Source organism: Oncorhynchus gorbuscha, unplaced genomic scaffold, assembly GCF_021184085.1.
Source record: "Oncorhynchus gorbuscha isolate QuinsamMale2020 ecotype Even-year unplaced genomic scaffold, OgorEven_v1.0 Un_scaffold_7624, whole genome shotgun sequence".
NCBI classification, from domain to species: domain Eukaryota; kingdom Metazoa; phylum Chordata; class Actinopteri; order Salmoniformes; family Salmonidae; genus Oncorhynchus; species Oncorhynchus gorbuscha.
In genome coordinates this window covers 1-15084 of record NW_025750971.1, presented here as the reverse complement: position 1 = coordinate 15084, position 15084 = coordinate 1, and the positions used below count along the sequence as shown (strand labels likewise).

At 44.7% G+C, this 15084-nt stretch overlaps 1 pseudogene; it reads left to right on the top strand.

Annotated features, from left to right (window-relative positions):
* The first annotated feature begins 1954 nt into the window (after positions 1-1954).
* LOC124029769 lies at positions 1955-12493 on the top strand (annotated as a pseudogene).
* Positions 12494-15084: the final 2591 nt, after the last annotated feature.

Genomic DNA, 15084 nt, shown 5'->3' with positions numbered 1-15084 from the left:
TTAAATAAATTGGTATAAATATTTTCGAAGAGTATGGATCATCCTGATTTGGACCATATAGGTTAATGAGCCAAATCTCATTTTAGTCCACTTTCATATTCAAAAAGATCCACCTTCCTTGCGAATCATTCTTGACAATTATTTTTGTTAATTAATATCAACACACCTTTTTGAGTTCCTTTGTCCATGACAGAAAATTATTTTACCACCCCATTCCTTTTCCCACGTAACTTCATCTAAGGATGTGGATTGAGTTTCCTGGAAACAGTATATGTTGTATTCCTTTTCTTTTAGCCACTGTTAGGTTCTAATTTTCAGAGTAAAAACACACCGGACACTATGAAAGCTTAACCAGGTTTATTCTTCCCAGAGGATCAATACAGCAGCATTTAGACAAAAACATTTTCACACAAGCCCTGATATTTAACCCTTTCTCCGAGGCTGAGTCTCCTCTTACACGTCTGAACAGCCAATGCATCTCTGTTGCTAGACAGAACCTTAGTGATATCTATTCTTCCTCACTTCATCTGACCTGACCTCTACACCAAAGTGCTCACTCCACCCCAACTCAAGGTTGTCATGGTGATTGGTAGCAGACTGTGTCTCTTCCCTCCAGTAGGATCCCAGATGGCTAACAATAACATATCCTGACATAATGTAAACGTTATACATTACCCTCTCTTCCTCAGTGACATGAATAGGTATATGTCATATTCTCAGAACCCAACACCACGTAAAGACTGATCTGTTTTTATAATCTGCTAAAGCGTTACAATTAAAACTGCCTATACTTATTTCACCCCTTACCATAACTAGATACTGTTCTCAGTATAAATTGACCATAATTATTGCTTGTTAAGTTACTGCCATCAGAGGTCTTATGACGGTCAACATTTGAGATTTTAAATGTCTGATATGTAGAATTCAAGAAACAGGTTCTAGCAATATTTGTTTTATTCCCTTGTCTGTTAGCCTGTGAGCCAATGTCACAGATGTTAGAAAACTGGGTCAAGATATTATGTGTGTAGTAAATCTGAGTAGGTTGATGTGTGTGTGTGATATTGGATGTGATTTAGTGAGTGTGTATGATGTCTGGATAAGAGTAAGACTATAATGTCTGATGTCCAAGTAAATAATAATCCAACCAATTTGCATGGTTGAGTTTTTCCTTTTTATAATTATTTTTAAATGTGAGTATCATACAGTGGATGCCTAGGCCTATACAGTAGGTCTATATGCATGCAATACCTTGATGCATTTGCACTTAAATCTCTAACAGCTGAACCGTGAGGTGGACAATTATTTGTTTTAGGAAAGTTAAAACAATATACTATAAAGTTTTGAATATGCTACACATATGTGCTATTTGATATAGCCTAGGCAGTAAGGACCGATAACTGTGAATCATTTGGCCAATACCACTCGTTTATTGATGGCGCTGGTAGCACCCAGTCAGAGGTTTCTTTCTCTCTTTCTACTCTCGGATCTGAACGGGGCGCTCGGATCTGAACCGGCAAGGGTCTGTTTTTCCACGAGCCTTTTCGGAATGGGTCTGACTCCTCAGGTCCATTCGGAACGGTCTCTATTTATATATATATATATATCATGTATATTTTTTTAAGTTATGTATATTGGGTTGGGTGGAAAGCCATGGATCCATTTCAGAACAGTTCCAACTTTTTGGACCCGTGAAGACCTCTATTTCAGACCTTAATGTCAATCCCTAATAGGCATACTTGTTATGCCCTCCCTCTTGTCACGGGGCCCTCTTTCTCATATATCAGCCTAGGCCAGGCTTACATACTGCTTTCAGAGTTGTGTTTACTGACATAACCCACGTTAACATGATATTTGCAAAACAACTCAATAATGCAGAGTCCTAGTTTCTTTGGGATGAACATTATTTATATATTTTTTTTTAGAACAAGGCCTATTTTATAGGCCTGCAGCTGTGTGTTTTTGTAAGAATTTGTGATACTTTCTTGTTTGTAAGCTAAAGATCTCACCATCTTTGTCATCCCACAGCCAACCTGACCGGCCACGTAGAGAGGGTGGGAATTGAGAACTTTGAGCTGCTAAAGGTGCTAGGAACTGGAGGTCAGTGACAGTTCTGAAACTCAATCCAATGATGGGATTGTCATAGATTTTAAAAAGGTACATTCATTTTATCTCTCCCGGGGGCGATGGGTTGGTGGTTTTGTACATTTGAGACCATTCCATTGGTCCTTCTGAAGTACAAACGTCTCCCATCTGGTCCTCCAGTTGAGCTAAAACAACTGCACTGAAAGCTTTTGGCTGCTGAGTTTTTATGTTTTTCTTGCTTCTATGTCAGCCTATGGCAAGGTGTTCCTGGTGCGTAAAGTGAGCGGTCATGATGCAGGTCAACTATACGCCATGAAGGTGTTGAAGAAGGCCACAATCGTACAGAAGGCCAAGACAGCAGAACACACACGCACAGAGAGACAGGTTCTGGAGCACATCAGACAGTCACCGTTCCTTGTCACCCTCCACTATGCCTTCCAGACAGACACCAAGCTGCACCTCATACTAGGTCTGGATCTCTCTCTCTACATTTCTTTCGGTCTCTGTCTCTCTCTCTGTCCATTTCTCCTCTTCATGCCTTCTCTTCTATTTCTCTCTTTTTTACAGAAAGTTGTTATTTTTCAATGAAGACATGAATATGAAATAGGCTACATGAGTAAGAATATCAAGTAGAAGAAAGTAAGATTGTTAAGATAAATTGAGTTTCTTTCAGTTTGGCTGGCGGCTAGTTTTAGGCGGCTAGCCTTAGGCGGCTAGCTCGGGAGGCGAGGTGGCTAGGCCAAGGCGTGCAGCGGTCTAAGGCACTGCATCTCAATGCTTGAGGCGTCACCTCAGATCCGGGTTCGATCCCAGGCAGTGTCACAGCCGGGCCATGACCGGCAGACCCATGAGGGGACACACAATTGGCCCAGCGTCGTTCGGGTTAGGGGAGGGTAACTACCAATTTGATATCGCAAAATTAGAGAGTAAAGGGGGTAAAAAAATGTACATATATACATACATACAGTTGAAGTTGGAAGTTTACATACACATAGGTGGGTGTGATTAAAACTTGTTTTTAAACTGCTCCACAAATGTCTTGTTAACAAACTATAGTTTTGGCAAGTAGTAGTTTTGTGTCATACTTTGTGCATAACACAAGTCATTTTTCCAACAATTGTTTACAGACAGATTATTTCACTTTTAATTCACTGTATCACAATTCCAGTGGGTCAGATGTTTACATACACTAAGTTGACTGTGCCTTTAAACAGCTTGGACAATTCCAGATGTAAACTATGTAAACTTCTGACCCACTGGAATTGTGATACAGGAAATCTGTCTGTAAACATTTGTTGAAAAAATTACTTTTGTCATGCACAAAGTAGATGTCCTAACTGACTTGCCAAAACTATAGTTTGTTAACAATCACAGACGAAGGGGCTTACACTTTGGCTACTAACTTTGAATTGCCTCAATCATTTTTGTGTTTGCTTAAACAACCGCAAAAACCCTTACCTAAGTCCAAAACAATCAAACATCACAAAATGCCGTCATAATATACGCACAAACTCCTCTGAACTGTTTTGGCTGGGAAGCATGTAAACGCCTTTACAGTGAATTGGACTGACCCATTGGACTTTGGATTTATACCTGCTATGTTGAAATAAAATATCCAGCCAGGCAAGACATCCAGGATTGTTCATAGCTGTTTCTTTATTATTATGACAGATTATGTGAACGGTGGGGAGCTCTTCACACACCTGGTACAGAGGGTTCGGTTCAAAGAGCAGGAGGTATCTCTGTATAGTGGAGAAATAGTCCTGGCGCTGGAGCACCTACACACGGTGAGTGTCTGTAGATGTCGTCTTCTTTCCGTTTTGGCATTCTGAGGTACAATAGTTTTGGAGTTTTAGCCTATATGCAGTGCAGTAAATGGTGCAGTTTTCTAGAAATCATTAATCATCGTGTCTAATCACAATTGCTATACATAAAGGGGCCCGTTTCCGGAAACAGATTAAGCATAGTCTTGGACTAAGAATTTATTTCAATGGAGTGTCTCCATGCAGTTTAGTCAGGACTAGGACTATGTTTAAACCGGCCTAAAATACTTTTTGGATCGATCTCTGGCTGTTTCTTCTACATTGTTGTCACAGTCAAGCCTTGTAAATTGGCTGACTCTTTTCCAGCTGGGGATAGTCTACAGAGCCTTGTAATTGGCTGACTGTTTCCCAGCTGGGGATAGTCCTGAAGCCAGTCCTCCAGTACCCCCAACGCCAGTCTTCCAGTACCCCAAACGCCAGTCTTCCGGTGCCCCCATCTCCAGTCCTCCAGTACCCCCAACTCCAGTACCCCCAACTCCAGTACCCCCAACTCCAGTACCCCCAACTCCAGTACCCCCAACTCCAGTACCCCCAACTCCAGTACCCCCAACTCCAGTACCCCCAACTCCAGTACCCCCATTTCCAGTCCTCCAGTACCCCCAACTCCAGTCCTCCAGTACCCCAACTCCAGTCCTCCAGTACCCCCAACGCCAGTCTTTCAGTACCCCAAACGCCAGTCTTTCAGTACCCCAAACGCCAGTCTTCCAGTACCCCAAACGCCCAGTCTTCTGGTACCCCATCTCCAGTCCTCCAGTACCCCCAACTCCAGTACCCCCAACTCCAGTCCTCCAGTACCCCCAACTCTAGTCCTCCAGTACCCCCATTTCCAGTCCTCCGGAGAGGGGTTACTGGAGATGGCGAACCGGAGGACTGGAGATGGGGGGGGTGCCGGAGGACTGGAGATGGGGTACCGGAGGACTGGAGATGGGGGGTGGTGGTACCGGAGGACTGGAGATGGGAAGGTGGAGGACTGGAGATAGGGGTTATCGGAGGACTGCAGATGGAGGACTGGAGATAGGGGGTATCGGAGGACTGGAGATGGAGGACTGGAGATAGGGGGGTATCGGAGGACTGGAGATGGGGACTGGAAGATAGGGGGGTACCAGAGGACTGGAGGTGGGGGTACCGGAGGACTGGAGGTGGGGGTACCGGAGGACTGGAGGTGGGGGTACCGGAGGACTGGAGACGTGGGGGGGTACCGGAGGACTGGCGTTGGGGGTACCGGAGGACTGGAGGTGGGGGTACCGGAGGACTGAAGGTGGGGGTACCGGAGGACTGGAGACGGGGGGGGTACCGGAGGACTGGAGATGGGGGGGGGGTACCGGAGGACTGGCGTTGGGTGGTACCGGAGGACTGGAGGTGGGAAACACTGGTCTACAGAGACATGGACCTAATTTAGAACTGTTGCGTAATACTTATTAGATTTATAATCCTGACTCACGTCAGACAGGCATGGTTCCCGTTTATACATCAGACCTGTTGTAAAACTGTGCACGTGTGTGAACAAGCATTATAACTCCGTCTGAAAAACGCCCATCATTCACCTTTTATGGTGACAATAATAGTTTGGAACTGTTGGAATTAGGCCAACACAGTATATCTGAAGGAAATATTAATGGCGAACCTGATCAAATGTCTTTGGATGTGTTGACAAAATGTATTCTTTTACATTTTACAGTTTCTGCAACACAAAAATAATTGCAAATTGTTGTGGATCTGTCAACCAATTGTTTGAATTCAATAATGTTTTGCATTTACTTTCTCCTGAACCTAAATATGCTGCACCGCCCGAGAATTCTGAAACATTGTCTACTCTGAAAAAGATTTAGACTACAGGAGGCCTACTTACAGTGGTAACCTACACACTTTATTTCACCAGTTAATTTCTACTGCATGTTATAAAGCGTGCTCCATTTCAGATGCATGGAGCAAAAGCGTGTCAATATAATAGCCTATTTAAAAGGCCCAATTAGAGATGGTCACTTGTTTTATGGCTACTTCGGGAATATTATCTTATCATGGCCAGAAAAGGGGCAATGGTTATAATATCTGTATTATATTTATAAATTAAATATTGTCTAGGCTACTGGAGAAATTTGACATTACAGTATTCATACGTAGTCTACAAACATCAATGGAAAAGGTGAACAGTCTGTTCTACCTTTAAACTGTGTATCGGATCGGATCGCATAGAGCAAAATACTTGAAATACTGGCATCTTATCTGTTTACTATTGTGAAGTGAGTCCAATTAAATAGGCTATTTTGCGTGTATAAAACCATCGCAGTCAGAAAAGGTGAGGAATCTATTCTGCAATGATCATGGAAGTGACATTAATCATCGGATATAGATTTCTAATTATTTTAGAATGCAGAGATAGAATAAATAGATTTTCTCACTAACAGCCAACGATGGAGTCTTGTTATTATATTTAGCTACCTGTTTTTTAGTTTTTGTGAATAAGTCATCATGTGTTCCCCATTTCCACAAGGCTACAAAGCTACTAGGCTACTTTTTGCCTTCTTGCAATGCAGTACTTCAACCACTATAAACTGTGTGTACACATGTTCTAAAGTTTCCGGAAGGATAAGCACAAAAAGTCCAGTTTTTATAAATGCCAACTTTTGCGTGAAAAAGTGCATATGTTTTGGGGCATGATTTTGTGCCTATGCAACTTTTTTATAAATGAAGCCCTTGAAGTCTTGTAATTGTCTGAATGTTTTCCAGCTGGGTATAGTCTACAGAGACCTGAAGCTGGAGAACATCCTCATGGACTCAGCGGACACATAGTGCTCACGGACTTTGGCCTCAGCAAAGAGTTTGATGAGGTATGTATTACAGATGTATGGAGCAAGAGGCCTACCGGTACATCCATATGATCATTATCACACAGAGGAGTCTTGTACTTTAAAATGGTTAGGTTACTTGTTGTGTTATGGTCCATTCGCGCTGGTGACGCATCCCACGCAGTCAATGGAGGAGTGTGTGCTGTTGTGTGTTTTTAGGCCGTGTTTGATGTGCAACCTGACGTGACTACTCTCCAGGTGCCCTACCCTGCCACCCTCCAGGTCCCCCTACCCTGCCACCCTCCAGGTCCCCTACCCTGCCACCCTCCAGGTCCCCTACCCTGCCACCCTCCAGGTCCCCCTACCCTGCCACCCTCCAGGTCCCCCTACCCTGCCACCCTCCAGGTCCCCCTACCCTGCCACCCTCCAGGTCCCCTACCCTGCCACCCTCCAGGTCCCCTACCCTGCCACCCTCCAGGTCCCTAACCTGCCACCCTCCAGGTCCCCTACCCTGCCACCCTCCAGGTCCCTACCCTGCCACCCTCCAGGTGCCCTGCCCTGCCACCCTCCAGGTCCCCTGCCCTGCCACCCTCCAAGTCCCCTACCCTGCCACCCTCCAGATCCCCCTACCCTGCCACCCTCCAGATCCTGCCACCCTCCAGATCCCCCTACCCTGCCACCCTCCAGATCCCCCTACCCTGCCACCCTCCAGATCCCCCTACCCTGCCACCCTCCAGATCCCCCTACCTGCCACCCTCCAGATCCCCCTACCCTGCCACCCTCCAGATCCCCCTACCCTGCTACCCTCCAGGTCGTTACATCGCGTATACACATTGTCTGATCGTTACGTCGCGTATACACATTGTCTGATCGTTACGTTGTTTATACACATTGTCTGATCGGTACGTTGTGTATACACATGGTCTGATCCTTACGTTGTGTATACACATTCTCTGATCTTTACGTTGTTTATACACATTCTCTGATCGTTACGTTGTGTATACACATTGTCTGATCGTTACGTCGCGTATACACATTGTCTGATCGTTACGTTGTGTATACACATTGTCTGATCGTTACGTTGCGTATACACATTCTCTGATCGTTACGTTGTGTATACACATCGTCTGATCGTTATGAGAGCCATGTTCTGTGATCTATTCAGTGGCGCTTGATAGGTTCTTCTCCACAACAATGATGTCTGTTCTACCCTGAACTGATGAAATGTGTCCTAGTCTCAAGCTTCCTTCCGGTCGATTCCAGTGTGTTTCAACATGTCAGGGATGAGAACGACAAATAAGGAGAGGGGGGACAAATCTAATCTGGGTTATTTCTCTTTGTTTTGTCCCTTTGTTGCTGTCCAGTTGGAGAGGACTTACTCTGTCTGTGGCACCATTGAGTACATGGCCCCAGAGATCGCAGAGGGAGGAGAGGCTGGCCATGACATGGTAATTTATCATTTAAAACCCACCCCCGAGGTCTTGTTATGTTGTACTGTACTTGACCCAAATGCACAATGGTACACAGACAGATATGTGTAGCTCACTAATAACTGGGTGTAGTCTACTGCACACCTGTGAAGGCTGCCTCTGGTGTCTGGGGTGCTGTTCCAGACTGCCTACAGTGCATCATTTGTACAACCCGTCTGCAATGTAGGCAGTCTGGAACGTATGTAGCCCTGTATCATATTCTGTCATAATAATAATACACTTTATTCATCCACATGTACCTGTGTTCCAGGCTGTAGACTGGTGGAGCCTTGGAGTATTAATGTATGAACTTTTGACGGGTGGATCACCATTCACTGTCGATGGAGACCAGAACTCTCATACAGATATCGCCAAGTAAGTATTCATTATTTCAGGGGCCCACATGTTAGGAGATAGATCTGGGGGGAATACTGCATCAGCAATGGCTATTAGGGAGGCTAATAAACTGAACTCGACATCCATTCGATTTCCCGATACGCTGGAAAACAAAACAATCTTTCACTTGTCTTCTTTACCAAGTGAGAAGTACTTGGTGTGTGTGTGTGTATATATAATCAGTTTGGTCTGATCAAACAAATAGACACATTTCAAGTTCTCCAAAAAAAAGAGGACAAAACTGTATAGAACGGTAGCTGTGTTGTTCTCCTTTTCTCTCTTTCTGGATTGTCTCAACCACTTGGAAATACTGTAAATTCTTTCATTCATTCTTTCATGTGTTTCCTCTGGAATTAAATACTCATCCTGTTGATGTACTGTATGTCAGTGAGGGGTATTCAAATCCGTGCTGCTGGTTTTCTGCTTTACATGGTGTCCCAGGTCTAAATCAGTCCCTGATTCCAGGGGATGAAGGAAAATCAGCATTGGAACTGCCTTCAGAAGGTCCAGATTTGAATTGGCTTGATGTATGTATTATTATAATATAAATCCTGTCCAACCTGGACTTCTGTCACCCCTCAGGAGGATCTCGAAGAAGGACCCTCCGTTCCCCAAAGACATGAGCCCTCTGGCCAAAGACCTCATCCAGCGCCTCCTCATCAAAGACCCAAAGAAGAGACTGGGCTCTGGGCCTGACGGAGCTGACAACGTTAAGAAACATCCATTCTACCAGGTACCAGAGCCATTTCCTTAGCCTGATCTCAGATCTGTTTGTGCTGCTTATCCAACTCCTATGGACATTGTCATTGCTAAGGACCATATGAGTTAGCTATACAGCACAAACAGATCTGGGACAGAGCTAGTATCTCCTCTAGCACATTGAGAACATCTTGTCCAGATACATTGTAGGTCGATTGGTACATACCATACAGTATATTTGCATTTGTTGATAAAATGGTGCTTGAAGGAGAAATGGTTTCTAATTTTATAGCGTTCTGTTGGGTTTCGTCTTCTCTCCTTTTAGAAGATAAACTGGGAGGACCTGGCAGCTAGCGGGTGCTCGCCCCGTTCAAGCCAGTGATCAGGGATGAGCTGGATGTCAGCAACTTTGCGGAGGAGTTCACGAAATGGACCCCACCTACTCCCCTGCAGCGATGCCTCAGAACTGTGACCGCGTCTTTCAGGTGGGACAGAAGTGTCCTCAATAGCTCGTTTAAGGTCAATACCAGCCTGTCTGTGTGCACATTGGTATTCAAATGGACTAAAGGCTTTTCATTCAAAGCATAATTATAGCCATATGCAGTTTGGATAGGCCTAACAGATGTGAATGACTATTTATGCTATAGCTTTGAACCATAATGTGGCTTTCACACCCAATTCATAAAGCGCTTCACACAGAGCATGAGTGCTGATCTAGGATCAGTTTTTCTTTTGGATCATAATTATAGGACAGAGGGACCGGATCGTAGATCTGCACTCCTACACTTAGACGCTTTATGAATACAGCTGTATGCCAGCTTATGGTCTCGTGTCTGATTGATGTAGTCTATTGCGTGAGATCTCAGCTGTGATTGCCATGCCTTCTGGCTCCTCGAGCCTCCTCCTCCTGGCTGATCAATAGGCCCATTAAAAGGGGCTTCTCTCTCTTTTCTCTACTGGTATAAAAGGTTACGGTTCCAGAGAATCACCATGTCTGCCTCAATTACGCCTTAAACCTCTGATTGCCAACTTTATCTTGGCTTGTCTTGTTTTATTTCCCCACTTTCACAAATACTGGAATTTGTAGGCTAGTCTTTATCATTTACAGCCATGCCTTAGTGTTAGATAGAGCTAGTGGCTGAGATCACAACGTTTAACTCTGGGGTCTGCTCTCCCACTCGCCTCACAAAACAAAATTAAATTGCGTTATAAACTGGGTGGTTCGAGCCTAAATGCTGATTGGCTGACAGCCGTGGTATATTAATTATAGCCCTGACGAGATGTAATTTCACAGCAGAGCAATCAGATATTGAAGCCTGGCAATTTGGGCATTCTCATGCTTCCATCCCCATTCATCCATCCATCAATCCTTCCGTCCATACGTGCGTGTGTGTGTGTGTGTGTGTGTGTGTGTGTGTGCGTGTGTGTGTGTGTGTGTGTGTGTGTGCGTGTGTGTGTGCGTGCATATAAGCGTGTAAACCCTGGGCCCTGCACAGCTGGAGCCAGGCAGCACATCCCAATCCCATCAGAGATGACAGTTCTAACAATGAGCACAGATGGACAACCAATGAATGGCAGCCATTGTCACGCTCACTCCAGTTTTTACAGTATTGACAGGTTATAATTAGTTCTTGACTGAGCTGTAATGGGATGTCCTGGTTATACAAAAAAACTAAGTCTCTGGTAGGCACTATACTGTGAAGGGTATACCAGTCTCTGGTAGGCACTATACTGTGAAGGGTATACCAGTCTCTGGTAGGCACTATACTGTGAAGGGTATACCAGTCTCTGGTAGGCACTATACTGTGAAGGGTATACCAGTCTCTGGTAGGCACTATACTGTGAAGGGTATACCAGTCTCTGGTAGGCACTATACTGTGAAGGGTATACCAGTCTCTGGTAGGCACTATACTGTGAAGGGTATACCAGTCTCTGGTAGGCACTATACTGTGAAGGGTATACCAGTCTCTGTCCTGCATATTAAACCTCGTCTTCCTATGTATCGTCAACTTGTTCATGGCCCCCTCCTGCTTCATCTCTCTCTGTGTCTCCTGGTTACAGGGTTACTCGTTCATGGCCCCCTCCTGCTTCATCTCTCTCTGTGTCTCCTGGTTACAGGGTTACTCGTTCATGGCCCCCTCCTGCTTCATCTCTCTCTGTGTCTCCTGGTTACAGGGTTACTCGTTCATGGCCCCCTCCTGCTTCATCTCTCTCTGTGTCTCCTGGTTACAGGGTTACTCGTTCATGGCCCCCTCCTGCTTCATCTCTCTCTGTGTCTCCTGGTTACAGGGTTACTCGTTCATGGCCCCTCCTGCTTCATCTCTCTCTGTGTCTCCTGGTTACAGGGTTACTCGTTCATGGCCCCCTCCATCTTGTTCAAGAGAAATGCTGTGATGGATGACACGCTGCAGCTGTGTGGAGGATCAAGATCACAGAGACCAGGGTCTGCTGCTGTGGCCCGCAGCGCCATGATTAGGTACAACACACACAGCTGGGTGGGGGTTCAGGATTACTGTGGCCTGCAACACCATGATGAAGGTACAACACACACACACACAGCTGGGTGGGGGTTCAGGATTGCTGTGGCCTGCAACACCATGATGAAGGTGCAACACACACACACACACACAGCTGGGTGGGGGTTCAGGATTGCTGTGGCCTGCAACACCATGATGAAGGTACAACACACACACCCAGCTGGGTGGGGGTTCAGGATTGCTTTGGCCTGCAACACCATGATGAAGGTACAGCATCGTTACTGTGTGTGTGTGTACAGTACAGTTAGATGGATAGGGTTATCTCTTCCCTCCACACACACACACACACTTAGGCTAGGCAACATTAACTAAGTTTTTTCTTTGGGGGGGTTGTCATCTCCTCTGCTCTCTCATCCTTGCTTCACTAAGCTCTATAACGAGTCTTGATGTGTGTGGCTGTGTACTGTGGTGTGTCTAATATAACATATATATAACATATAGTTACAGCATTGGATCACATTGAAAACAGGATTGTTACTCAGTTGCTTGGTCTGAGGCGTGATGAGGTATAGACAAACTTTGTAATAAGATGGCTTTGATTTGACCTAAACAATGATTTCCCTTCCTTTAGGACTCTCTGTTTTATATGAACTATGAGATGGACCTGAAGGACAATGCCCTTAATGTGAAGGAAGCTTCTCTATCTGTGGCAGTGCACCCACAAGAAGACTGGACAGATGTACGCTGAAGATCGTCAGTAAGAGGAGGTACAGTTACCATAGTCCTGCCTGATCCCAGATCAGTTGGTGCTGAATGGTCTGCTTATACAGTATGATCATTGTCAAGCCAAACTGACACGTACCAGGCCCAGACCAGTGTGGTCCTCTGGAGGTCCGTGTGGTCCTCTGGACACCAGTATGGTCCTCAGTAGGTTGGTAGAGCCTATTGGTAGAGCATGGCTCTTTAGTGGGTTTGATTGGCCAGTCCACCCAGACATAAGCGTGTGTATATATACAGGATTTTTCTGTATTTATTAAGGTTCCTATTTAATGTGTCCAGTGTCTTTTTGTTTCCTTTCAATGTTCAGGAACGGTATGTTTTGTAAAAATGTAGTTATATATTTAGTTATATATATGTGAAACTGACCTTACTGTTCAGGGATGACATTCTTATTTTTATATACAGTACCAGTCAAAGTTTAGACACCTTCTCATTCAAGAGCTTTTCTTTATTTTTACTATTTTCTACATTGTAGAATAATAGTAGAAGTCATCAAAACTATGAAATAACACACATGGAATCATGTGTAACCAAAAAATTGTTAAACAAATCTAAATATATTTGAGATTCTTTAAAGTAGCCACCCATTGCCTTGATGACATCTTTGCACAGTCTTGGAATTCTCTCAACCAGCTTCATGAGGAATGCTTTTCCACCAGTCTTGAAGGGTTCCCATATGCTGAGCACTTGTTAGCTGCTTTTTTCCTTCACTCTGCAGTCCAACTCATCCCAAACCATCTCAGGCTGGGTTGAGGTTGGGTGATTGTGGAGGTCAGGTCATCTGATGCAGCGCTCCATCACTCTCCTTGGTCAAATAGCCCCATACACAGCCTGGAGTTGTGTTTTGGGTCATTGTCCTGTTGAAAAACAAATGATAGTCCACTAAGCTCAAACCTAATGGGATGGCGTAACGCTGCAGAATACTGTGGTAGCCATGCTGGTTAAGGAAAATTGTGCACTTGAATTCTAAATAAATCACAGACAGTGTCACCAGCAAAGCACCATCACACCTGCCTCTATGCTCACGGTGGGAACCACACATGCAGAGATCATCAGTTCACCTACTCTGCATCTCACAAAGACACGGCGGTTGGAACCAAAATGTCAAATTTGGACAGATTTCCACCGTTCTAATGTCCATTGCTCGTGTTTCTTGGCCCAAGCAAGTCTCGTCATCTTATTGGTGTCCATTAGTAGTGGTTTCTTTGCAGCAATTCGACCATGAAGGCCTGATTTACTCAGTCATATTGACTGATCTTGATTTTTTAAAGTAATGGACTGTCATTTCTCTTTGCTTATTTGAGCTGTTCTTGCCATAATATGGACTTGGTCTTTTACCAAATAGGGCTATCTTCTGTATACCAACCCTACCTTGTCACAACACAACTGATTGCCTCAAATGCATTAAGAAGGAAATAAATTCTACAAATGAACTTTTAATAAGGCACACCTGTTATTTTAAATGCATTCCAGGTGACTACCTCATGAAGCTGGTTGGGAGTATTCCGAGAGTGTGCAAAGCTATTATTAAGGCTACTTTGAAGAATCTCAAATATAACACATTTTGGGTTACTACATGAAAACATACGTGCTATTTTATAGTTTTGATGTCTTCTGCACTACTATTCACAGTATAGAAAATAGTAAAAATAAAAGAAAAACCAAAACTGGAATGAGTAGCTGTGTCAAACTTTTTGACTGGTACTGTACATACATAATGTGTTTTACTCCCTTTTCGTCCATAACTAATTAGGATCTTGTCTCATCGCTGCATCTCTCCCCTACGGGCTCCAAAAACATGACCCGTCCAGACCTCACTCCTTAATACCCGCCCGCTTAACCTGGAAGCCAGCCTGCACCAATGTGTCAGAGGAAACACGGTTCAACTGACGACCGACGTCAGCCTGTAGACCCCCAGCCCAGCACAAGGAGCCGCTAGAGCATGATGAGCCAAGTAAAGATGCTGTGCGATGCTGTGCTTTAGACCACAGCGCCATATGGGAGACTGATGACACTCTTTGTCACCATGTGTCCTGTCTCCCCCCTCTAGGATGGAGTCTCCTTTCTGTTCAGGGATGACTCTGTGTTCTGTCTCCCCCTCTAGGTTGGAGGCTCCTTTCTGTTCAGTGATGACTCTGTGTCCTGTCTCCCCCTCTAGGATGGAGGCTCCTTTCTGTTCAGTGATGACTCTGTGTTCTGTCTCCCCCCTCTAGGATGGAGGCTCAGACACAGAAAGAGATCACAGCTCTGAAGCTCTGCGACGGCCACCCCAACATCATCAAGACTCACGAGATTTACCATGACCAGGTAAGGATTTTTCACCTCAATATTTATTGGATTCGGCTGAAGTAAGCAAAGCAACCACATATTTTAATTTCACTTTTATTTATACAGGTTCTTCTCATTGTGCTAAAATCTATTTTACAAGAGAGACCTGGTATCCCAACCATTGCCAGTAAAGCCCATCTTCAGAAATAGTCGCTATCTGATGGAGCCAGTGATGGAGACAAGACTAAAATCAGACAGGCAGCCTAATTAAGTCACTGATAGAACAAAGCAGAAGAATGGGAAA